The sequence below is a fragment of the Megalobrama amblycephala genome, linkage group LG7, assembly GCF_018812025.1.
Source record: "Megalobrama amblycephala isolate DHTTF-2021 linkage group LG7, ASM1881202v1, whole genome shotgun sequence".
Taxonomy (NCBI): domain Eukaryota; kingdom Metazoa; phylum Chordata; class Actinopteri; order Cypriniformes; family Xenocyprididae; genus Megalobrama; species Megalobrama amblycephala.
In genome coordinates, this window is record NC_063050.1 from 51,733,906 (window position 1) to 51,745,104 (window position 11,199).

General features: G+C 36.3%; 1 long non-coding RNA gene across 1 annotated transcript; it reads left to right on the forward strand.

The window, feature by feature from the left end:
- The first annotated feature begins 1,960 nt into the window (after positions 1-1,960).
- Positions 1,961-4,163, forward strand: LOC125271481. The gene is made up of 4 exons (XR_007185640.1): positions 1,961-2,451; positions 2,576-2,632; positions 3,904-4,007; positions 4,111-4,163. It is a non-coding gene; the product is annotated as an uncharacterized LOC125271481 (long non-coding RNA).
- Positions 4,164-11,199: the final 7,036 nt, after the last annotated feature.

Genomic DNA, 11,199 nt, shown 5'->3' on the forward strand with positions numbered 1-11,199 from the left:
TGGGTGCAGCCATTTGTAAATTGAATGTGTCAGACTTCCAGTGTCATTCATGTTCACATTCACTTTTTATTTTTAGCTGTACAAAACAACTCATTATGCTGCTTTATATTGCAAACTGGTATTTCTAACTATATTATTTTAACCTGGTTTGGAGTGCAAACATTTTCACCATTTACTGCATTTTAAAGAGGTGGTTCACAGTTTTTTTCTGTGTTTATGGGGCGCAGTTTAACAACAACAACAACAACAACAACAACAACAAAAAATGCTGTATTTTTCATATAGTTTACCTTTATTCTACACCGCTGTTTCCATTGTCTTTTGAACTGCCGGTTTGACTTCCTGATTCTATGATACCACTCCCTCCAAAATACACAATGGCCTAAGTATTGTGATTCGCTGAAGCATCCGGAAACGCCACGCCCCTTACCATTAGTTGTTACATGTGCTTCGTGGAAATGTAAATAATGGTGTCTATATTGCCATATCAAATTGAGCCCGAATCAGACCCAGATAGCAGTAATGATGAAGAGGGTCAAGCAGAACCTCTGCAAGCACAGTTTTCAAAGGACATTTCTGAATGGTAAGTATTTCCATTTGTATTTGTGTCAAAGTGTTTAGATATGCTGTCACTTGTAAATGTTTGCATTGAACTTTCAGAGCTGTAACTTTGCAGATACTGTTTAAGTTCAAGCAGCAACATTACACACTAACTAAAGTTAAAAAAGTGAAATCGCAATGAACCACCCCTTTAATATTCTTCTAATTATTTTCCTGTTATCTAATGAATCTGAAGTCTGGCACATTAACAGGAAACAGTTTACTTCCGTGTTAGGGTTAGTTCACCCAAAAAATGAAAATTCTGTCATTAACTGACTCACCCTCATGCCGTTCCACATTCGTAAGACCTTCGCTCATCTTCAGAACACAAATGAAGATATTTTTAATTAAATCTAAGAGATTTCTGTCACTCCATAGAGATCCAACTACCACTTTCAAGGTCCAGAAAGGTAGGAAAGACATCCTTAAAATACTCACGACATGAGTATCATTAAAATACTCATGACACGTCCTTTGTTTTGTACAAAAAAGCATAATTTACACTTTATTATGAAAATATTGATCCGCAATGCGTTAACAAAAGCATAAATATATTTATTTTGTAAAATGTATGTTTTTTACTTTAATGATGTCTTTACTGCCTTTCTGAACCTTGAAAGTGATAGTTGCGTTGGATCTCTATGGAGGGACAGAAACCTCTCGGATTTCATTAAAAATATCTTAATTTGTGTTCCAAAGATGAACGTAGGTCTTACAGATGTGGAATGACACGAGGGTGAATAATTAATGACATTAATGACATTTTTGGGTGAACTAACCTTTTAAAACAGTGGCTCTCAAACCTGTCCTGGAGTACCACCAGCCCTACACATTTTGTATGTCTCCCTATATCTGACAGCCCCATTTCAGGTCTTGGAGTCTCTACAAATAAGCTCATGAGTTGAATCAGGTATGCTAGAAGAGGAAGACATATCAAATGTGAAGGGCTGGTGGTATTCCAGGACAGGTTTGAGAACCACTGTTTTAAATAATAAAATGATATCCAAGTGAAATGGTTTCCAGAACAAGATGTGGTACTTCATTTCATCCATGGGGAGTTGATTGGATGGTTGTATTTTGCTATTGGTCGATCTCAAGTGAATGACAGGTTGTCCCGCCCTTGTGGCAGTAAACACGTCATCAGAAAAGAGAAGAGATGTCACTGCAAGAGGGAGGGGAAGGTAATTTGATTAAAGATTACGAGGACACATGGACTTATATGAAAGAGAAAAAAAAAAAGATGTGCACAGATAAATCATTGATGATAGACACTGCAATATTCCATAAATCAATAAAAAGTCAATTTTGATTTCATGGTGACTTTAGCCACTCAATCTTGACCCCTTGGGCAGGTCAGTGGGTGTGTCCTGTGGGCAATGAAGGAGTTGATCAGTCCGTAATTGGCCTGGACACGCCCAGCCTCATGCACTAATGACCCTGCCTTTGTAATTAGTGATACCAATTACTGGCAGCTGCAGCAGCATGTGAACGAGGCTTTAAAAACACCATTTGGGGAAAGTAGAGAAGTAGAGATTGGAGCATAAAGGCTGGTGCATGGACTGAGTAGCTGGCATATAACTGCTGCATGCACTTTATTCAGGGGCAGTTTGCCCTAAAATGAATAATCAGTCATCATTTACTCACCCATAATGTCATTCCAAACATTGGGGATCAAAACAACACTGGATCTCATTGACTTTTATTGTACAGAGGGAAAACAAACACTGGGGCATTTTTTCACAGAAAGAAAGTCATACAGGTTTTGAACAGGATGAGTAAATGGAGCGACTAGGGTCATAATGACCTCCTTTTTATTCTCCTTTATGACAAATCCAAACCAAGAACACCTATGTAAGTGTTTCTTTTCTCCTCCTTTTAAAACTTCACTAGGTGTTCTTGGCATATAATTTCAAAACAGAGCATTTTGTCTTCCAAAACTTGATTTTTAAGCAGCAAATGTCAAACATCTCCCCAGGTGACAGCAGTTTGTACTTCATCGTGAAATCTCTTCAATGAAAAGCTCTTCTATTGTGTGAGTGGAGAAGAAATCAAACAGAAGGCATTGTTTGCCATGGCTCTTTAATCTGCTAATTAACATTGTTTGGTTGATTTCTGGGAGGGTTTGATGTGGTGCTGCCAAGGAGAAAAAAACAATGCCAACATTATGAATCATAATTGTCACAATGCCCTTTCTGTTGCTATGCAACATGTGAATTCACTCCAACCCACCCCCAGCATCCTTACATACAGAACCATTCCCTCTCACATCGACGGGGTATAAAAATACCTCCGCATCTGGCTCCCGGGTGGGAGGTTGTGTCTCTGTGACACACTAATAGCTATAATATCAAATGTCAAAAGTTTGTTTAAATGTTAGGTATCATGTGGATTTTTTCTTATGGCTTTTGTGCATGCTTAAATATTAGAGTGCATCATTTTGTGAGGAAAGAGCTCATGTGGAATGTGAATTTTAGCTCCTAAAAGCATTCAAATGATCATTTTGACTATGAAAAAATTAACGATGGATGGATGGATGGATTTAGGAACCGTTTACATAAATATTAACAAATGCTTTATATTATATTGAAATTCTAAATAGTGTACATAATTTTCTTCTATTGTTATATATATATATATATATATTTTATTATATTTTATATATATGGGTCAGAGCATCTCCAAAACTGCAGCTCTTGTGGGGTGTTCCCGGTCTGCAGTGGTCAGTATCTATCAAAAGCGGTCCAAGGAAGGAACAGTGATGAACCGGCAACGGGGTCATGGATGGCCAAGATCCATTGATGCACATGGGGAGCGAAGGCTGGCCCGTGGGGTCCGATCCAACAGACGAGCTGCTGTAGCTCAAATTGCTCGAAGTTAATGCTGGTTCTGATAGAAAGGTGTCAGAATACACAGTCCGATTGAGAATGCCACTCCCCCTCATAACACCCGCCTCTGACTGACAAGTAGCACAGCTTGGTTGACTACTGTGATGTAAACTAAAAGGTACTCTAACATTTCCTTTCATGGAAGAAAACTGTGTTTGTCAAGCAATTTAATGGGTCTTTCAGCATATTTTACTGTCTAGAACACTATAAAATGTTAAAAAGTGCAAGCCCAGCTCTTCTACGGCTGAAATGTTCATAATAGCTAAACACATCAAAAATCAAGGGTAAGCTAGGGTCACCTCTTTATTTATTTATTTTTTCTCAAACCAAAGCTCTTTTCATCTACATCATCTTCTCTGTCTTTTCCGCAACCTTTCTGTCATCTTGAGGCATCTGCTCTTTCATCTTGCCCACTCAGGTGGAAAAGCATTTCATTTGTTAAACAAAGAGGAGGGCCACCACAACATCCTGACCATAATGGAGACGGATGACAGCAACAATCTTGGACAATGGGGGACAAAGGTAATTACCCGGCCTGTCAGGGCACTAGCATAGATCACCACTCCTGCAAAAAAAAAAAAAAAAAAAAAAAAAAAAAAAACAGCCTCCACTTCCTTCCATGCAGGAGGATCCGCTGTCATCCAGAATTATTCATATAAGAAGGATCAGCAGTCAAAGGTCCTTGAAGTTATTAGAGAAATGCTGAAAGTAAATGCATCAAAAAAGACTAACTGATTAATCAGATGGTATGTTTTTTTTTTTTTTTTTTTTTGTAGATTGCTGGGATTCATTTGGAAGAGGAGAATAATATTGTTATTTTGACTTTGACGAGTTTAATAAAGATATCTAAAGACTAACATCAATGTTTCAGGTCACCATTTGTTTCCGTAATTAGAAATGGCTTCATTCATCTACCTCGCAAAGTGTCTTCCTGGACATCAATGCTTATGCATAATTTCTGGAAGATTTATTTTTACCCTGTATGCCATGCTGTAAAGATTCATAGGCCGTCTAAACGCAATACAGTGACATTTTTGAAGTTGGCAGGCCAGTTTTAAGTTGACAGGCAGACAACAAGGGCCTCCTGGGATACATTTCAAGTTCTGAGTGTATGTAAATACAAAGAGCACAACGTCTTGATTAAAGGTACAGTGTTTTGAAAGTCCTGATCGTATGAGAAGCACATCACTGTAGGTAAAACAGAGTTTAGCTATATGCTTTCAGATTCTCTCTATATTGTGATTCGATATGTAAACATTTTACTGTAATGCCACTTCAGTAGGATTTTTTTCCTTCTTTTTTTTTTAAATCTTGTGTGATTTCAATGGAGCAAACAACCTCTTTTCCACAAAGATGATTGCTAAATTACTAAAATTACTAACATCGCTCATTGACTGTTGTGTTAACAGTTGGCGCATATGCAGGAAAAAAAGCTTGGCTGAAGTATGAAGACTTACTAGTTGGATATTGGTTGGTTTACATTGATTTAAATGTACTTATATTATAGCAAATAAATAAATAAATAAGTAGTTTTTCTAAATAGTAGAAAAAGTAATAACATTAGGTTATTATTGTTAATTAAAACTATTAAAAATATTTTTGTCAATTAAAAATAAAATTGAAAAATGAAAGAAAATATAAATATTAGTTGAAAATATTAAACTAAATGGTAACACTTTACAATAAGATTAATTAGTTAAATTAATAGATAAACATGAATTAACTAACATGAACAAACCACGAGCAATACATTTGTAACTGAATTTACTAATCTTCGTTAATGTTAGTTAATTGTTCATTGTTTGTTCATGTTAGTTCACAGTGCATTAATGTTAACAAGATTTTAATAATGTATTAATAAATGTTGAATAACATTAACAAAGATTAATAAATGCTGTACAAGTGCTGTTCATTATTAGTTCATGTTAACTAATGTAGTTAAATAACCAGCCTTATTGTAAAGTGTTACCAACTAAATAAAAAATGAGATGAGTAAAAACTACAACTTAACTAAAACTGAAATAAATGATCATACTACTGTTGAAGTGTTTTTTTAAATCTTGGCCAATTCTTTTCTATATAGTTAATAATTATGTTTTTTAATAATTTAAATGCTTATTGTAATTGAATCATTTTCTGACCAAAAGCTTAGTCAAGTCAAGTCACCTTTATTTATATAGCGCTTTTTACAATGCAGATTGTGTCAAAGCAGCTTTACATTGATAACTGGTACATAATTTGGCTGCACAGCAGCTCTTAAATAAGTGTCAATGCAGGCAGATCAGAAACACTGTTGAATAAATGTCAAGAATACTATTGAATATCAAATGTCAAGTGTCCCCAACTAAGCAAGCCAAACTCCATCAGGTGACATCAGGTGGCAAACAAGTGGCAAATAGGTGTTAAAATGGAGAAAAAAAACCTTGGGAGAAACCAGGCTTAGTCGGGGGGCCAGTTCTCCTCTGGCGAACAGTGCTTTGTTACGAATCAGGTTGCTATCATAAGTCTGATAGGATCGCAACAATCAAAGTATTTATTTCAGTTCCATCCAGTTGAGGATCGTATTCATCACGCCGGTATGGACGGTCTGTTGAGGAACTGTGCTACTGGCTGTCGTGTCGATGAGGCCTTCACAATGGATGATCCAGTTGACTCGATCTCTGCTGATACTTCAGGGCTGCTTAGAAAGTAATAAAAAAATGGAACAGTTAACAACAATCATGCCATCACATGTACACAACAATATTTAACAAGACCACAGAATGCTCATGTTTGCTTTAAAAACGGCCAACAAAATGCAAAAGATAAAGTATCTTTATATTTTATGAACTTGCTGTTGCACTATACTTGTCAGTCGACACCGTCTTTGAAATTGTGCTTCTTGTGGAATCACATGTAGGAAGCAAGAGCTGGGAAAAATAACAAATTTATGGAGCCCCTAAAGGGACCTTTGTTTAAAAAACAACAACAACAACAAAAAAAAAACAGACTTTCGTGTGCGTGTGAGAAGTTTTTCGAGAAACATTCACGTGCACATGAGAAACTTTTCTCGGCCACCACAGAAGATGCGTTAAAGTGGACATAAAGCCTTTATATTTTTTACGGGTGTAGCAGGGACGAAGAGAAGCAAGGAGCAGTGTTTATTAAATAAACACAGAAACAAAGATAAACTGAACAAGAAAGAATGGAATAATAATCCAAACATGAGACATAAATTTGATCAGGAAGATGAATAATCCAACTGGAGAACATCATACATGACAGCTTTACAATAACACATGAAAAGACAACAACCAACAAATGCAGACTGAAAAATGGGGTATATAAACATAGGCTAACAAGAGTATAACAGGGCACAGGTGTGGGTAATCTGTTATGGTGATAAACAAGGGTGACTACGGAAACAAAGGCAAACAGGAAGAAAAGCACATGAACTGAAAAACAGACACAAGACAAAAGAATATCGAAAGAAACCGGGAAATCGCAACACAACCCACCCTTTAAAGTATTAGTTCACCAATCCAGTGTCTACAAAGGGAATGTGCAAAGATAACAAGGTAAGGTAAAACAATGATATCAGATGATTTTGAAGTTCTGTGAATTTGGACATACTTCTTTTGTCACACAGTAAAATCCTCAGAGTTAAATCAAATCTGCTCAGAGTACATATGGTCCCTCTCTAAATAGTGTTAAAGTAACACGGAAGCAGATTTAAAGTTAATGAGATAATTAAGCAATTAATAAGGCTGTAGTTCTTGTATTTCACTTTTCTCCAGTGATTCTACTTGTTAACAGCAGGTGTTCATCACTAATGCACAATCATTACTTAATTAATTGCTTAATTAACTTTAACATTAACTTTAACTCTGCTTTAGTGTTATTTTAACACTATTTAGAGAGGGACCATATGCAATCTGAGCAGAGTTGATTTAACTCTGGAGATTTTGCTGTGCACATACTGTTTTTCACCTCTATAAAGTATGTGATTTGGGATGCAGCCGTTGAGGTGTGTTGGTCATGACGTGCAGAGACTCTGGCATGACAGCCCTGACGTGAGGAGACTAAAACACGTAAATCACTGGGGAATCGTGACAATATTAGAGTTACCACCCTAAAAAAACCCTAAAATTTCTCTATTAATTCATGCACATCCATGCTCTCATTTTCTTCATCGTAAGATGCAAGTGATGCACAAAGGAACTAGGTTATAGTACATAAACTGGAATGTGTGAGCATGCAAAAGTCTGTTTATATATATATTTTTATTATTTTTTGCAAAGGTCCCTTTAGTGGATCCATAATTCATGTAGACATAAAACATTATTCAAAGCGTAAGTCAAGTATTAAGATAGGAAGTTTCTGCTGACTGTACATTTACACCTAGATATTCTTAGATAGAAATGAACAAAATGTTCATAAACTATTTTTTTCTATTTTCTTTTTTTTTTTTTTCATTTTATTTCTTTCTTTCTTTATTATTTGTGAGTGAAGCTAGCCTGAAGTTGCCTCTATACGCTGCACCAAGTCAAAAGAGCCCACATGTCTGTATGATATTCCAGTGCTGAGATATGGATGGCGCTTCGAGAGGTTGAGAGTCTAAGCACTCCATCAATGAAAGGCTTTTTTTGTCTGCCTAAACAAAATGTAAACCTGTTCCTTTAGAAAAGTAATAGGACCATTAAAGATGTGCTGATTAAAACAAAGTCAACTTAAAACTGTGTATCCCACTAAACCGTATTATAACATTTAAGTAAGTTACTGTCCCATCAATGACTGATTCATTCTGCTGCAGACACGCACACGTGACCCCCGGCATTTGTGGTTCTTGAAACAGATCCAGGAGGTTGCTAAGCAACCAGCAGGGAAGAAAAAAAAAAAAAAAAAAAAGGAAGAAAAGTCAGTGACCGCTGGTGAATTGTTCTCACTCTAAATAAGCACTGGAAGTCTATAGCAGGTAAAATCTAGTTTAATGGTCATTTGAAAGGAAAGAATGTGAAATATTTTAATTGCAAGTTGGTATTCAGAATTTCAAAATGTTTCAAATCATGTTGTTCTATTATGTAATGCATACAAAAAACCAAACACATTTTCACTTTTTCAGCAAATACAATACTTTTTTTTTAATTACAGAATGTGAAAAAAGAAAGTGATTTAAACAGAACTCACTCACATCATTCTTTAAAATTAAACATCAAGAGTGATGTGCAGAGAGCAAAACAAATGCGAGATATTTGTTACATTTCAGTTGCATCATGTTCTTTTAATGCAAGTGTCCATCTGGGGATTTTAGTCAATGTGTAATCTTAAGATACTCGTGCTGGACACACTGATGTAACACAACTGGGCATACAGATTCTTTCATATTACATATTTATTGAACCATTGCATCTTTTGACAGTCTGATAGAGATGTGTGGTATAGTCTATTGCAAATATCATTTTTAATATTCTCAGGAGTTATTGTGATTTCATTTACAATAGACGGTATTTCCTCAGTGATGATGAGCGGGGTTGTAACCCTCATAGACACTGAGGGGGAGGTGTTATTATTCATATTTCAGGGATTTATTACAATGTGCTTTGGTTAAAGAGACCCTGATACACTGCATGTGCTTTAAAAACTGAGAAAATATAAATAAAACAGTTATTAGCACTACGATGATATGCTAAATGATGTGTGTGATATACAGTAAATATTTAATGATGCACTTTGTTCTGAGAAAGAATATTTCAGAATACAGTGGCTTTGTTCCAAACCCTTGTGAGTGCCCTTGTTGTCTACGTCGGTAGCTGCATTCATGATGACACATTTAGAGTTGATTTGGTGCAGGGCTATGCAGCTCCTTGAGGATCGTTCTCCAGCAGACTACTAACTCTAATCAAACATACCTGCCTGTAATTTTCAAGCAATCCAGATCGAGTAGGTCTTTATAACACCTGGATACCATTTGCATTACCTCTCAATGCAATGGCACTTGCTCGGCCGCTGTGAGACCTCGCAGGTGATTCGAAACCTGCAAACTGTTAAGTCTGTTGAGTTACGCTTCCAGACTTTATTTAGCCATTAAGCTGAGCTGATTATGTCATGTGACTAAGGCACTCTAGACTCTAGAGGCACAGGAAAGTGATTTCGTGACAATATTGATTGACTGATGGCACTAGCAGCTGTCATCAGCTGTGAAGCCTGGTTATTAATGTTAAAGGTGCAGTACGTAATATTGACAGCTAGCAGTTAAAATGGGTACTGCAGTAGAAATTCAAAATATTGGAGAGAGTTGTGTCCCCCACCCCCTCCTCCTTAGATTCGATGCTCATGCTGGTTGCTAGATTGAGGACACGAGGAGCGAGCACAAGTGACAATGGATGGTGAGGCGTGACTCGAGTGTTTTTTTCTAGTTTCAGCCCGACACAGCTATCATTTTCACATCCTGCACCACGTTGTTGAAATAGCAAATGCATTTGCACCCATTTGTGCGCGACTGCGCCATTGACTTTAGACCAGTCGCAATATATATATATATATATATATATATATATATATATATATATATATATTGCGACTGGTCTATATATATATATATATATATATATATATATATATATATATATATATATATATATATATATATATATATATATATATATATATATATATATATATATATATTTTTTTTTTTTTTTTTTTTTGTTATTTAAAGAGCGCGTTAATAATATGTGCCTATATGCGGGTGCACAACATGCATACATTCTGCTTGTTACACACACAGGGACGCGCAGCAGCACATAAACATGACAAATATTACCAATAAAAGGATTACAATGTAAAAGATTATTATTGTGTGGATGAAGATAAAAATGCTTTGGTGGAGTCTGGCTTGTCCCGTAGATGGTCTACGCTTTAACGTTGTGCACAAGCAGATCCGTTTCCTTGCTAGAGAAGCTTCAGTTTTTCTGCTTGCAAATTTTGCCATATAAATAGCCAAAGTGCAATGGCACGAGCACAACTGTCTTTTAAAGGGAATGGGAGATGAGACTCTGATTGGTCTATTGCAAATTACGCCCAAACCACAAACATTACTCAGTAGGAGAATAGGGACAACCCTTTTAGACCATGCGCTGGGCATGCCGACCATTTATCCTGTCGTTAAACTAGCAAAACTGGATTTGAACATGCCCCAAGTGCACTTGCGCTATGCACTTTAGACCATGCACTCAGAATATTAAAATTGGGGCCTGTATGTTGATGAGATGATTTATCCACATTTAATATGCTCCTGTTCATGGAGATGTTTAGATGGATGCCAGGGCTTTTTAGGTCGGGGAGAATCTGTGATCTCTGACCCAGTTTTATTGCTGGCTTCCATGGCTGCAATACGCTGTGTTTTACGCCAACTGGCAACCCGGGGTGTTGAAATACTATTGGGTAAACTGGCAGTGGGCGAGATCACACAGACCAAAAAAAAAAAGACATTCCGACACGGAACGCACATTTCAAAGTAAAATAACATGGCTGTTAGCATTGTTTTTTAGAGAAACAAGCATGTTTCCTAAATATCTGCAAACATATTATGGTATTTGGTTTGGTCTTTTAACTAGTTGCTTATTAGCATGCATATTACAAGAATATTGGCTGTTTATTAGTACTTATTAAGCACATATTATTGTCTTATTCTGCGTGACCTTATTCTACATTCTTAATCCTACCCAATACCTAA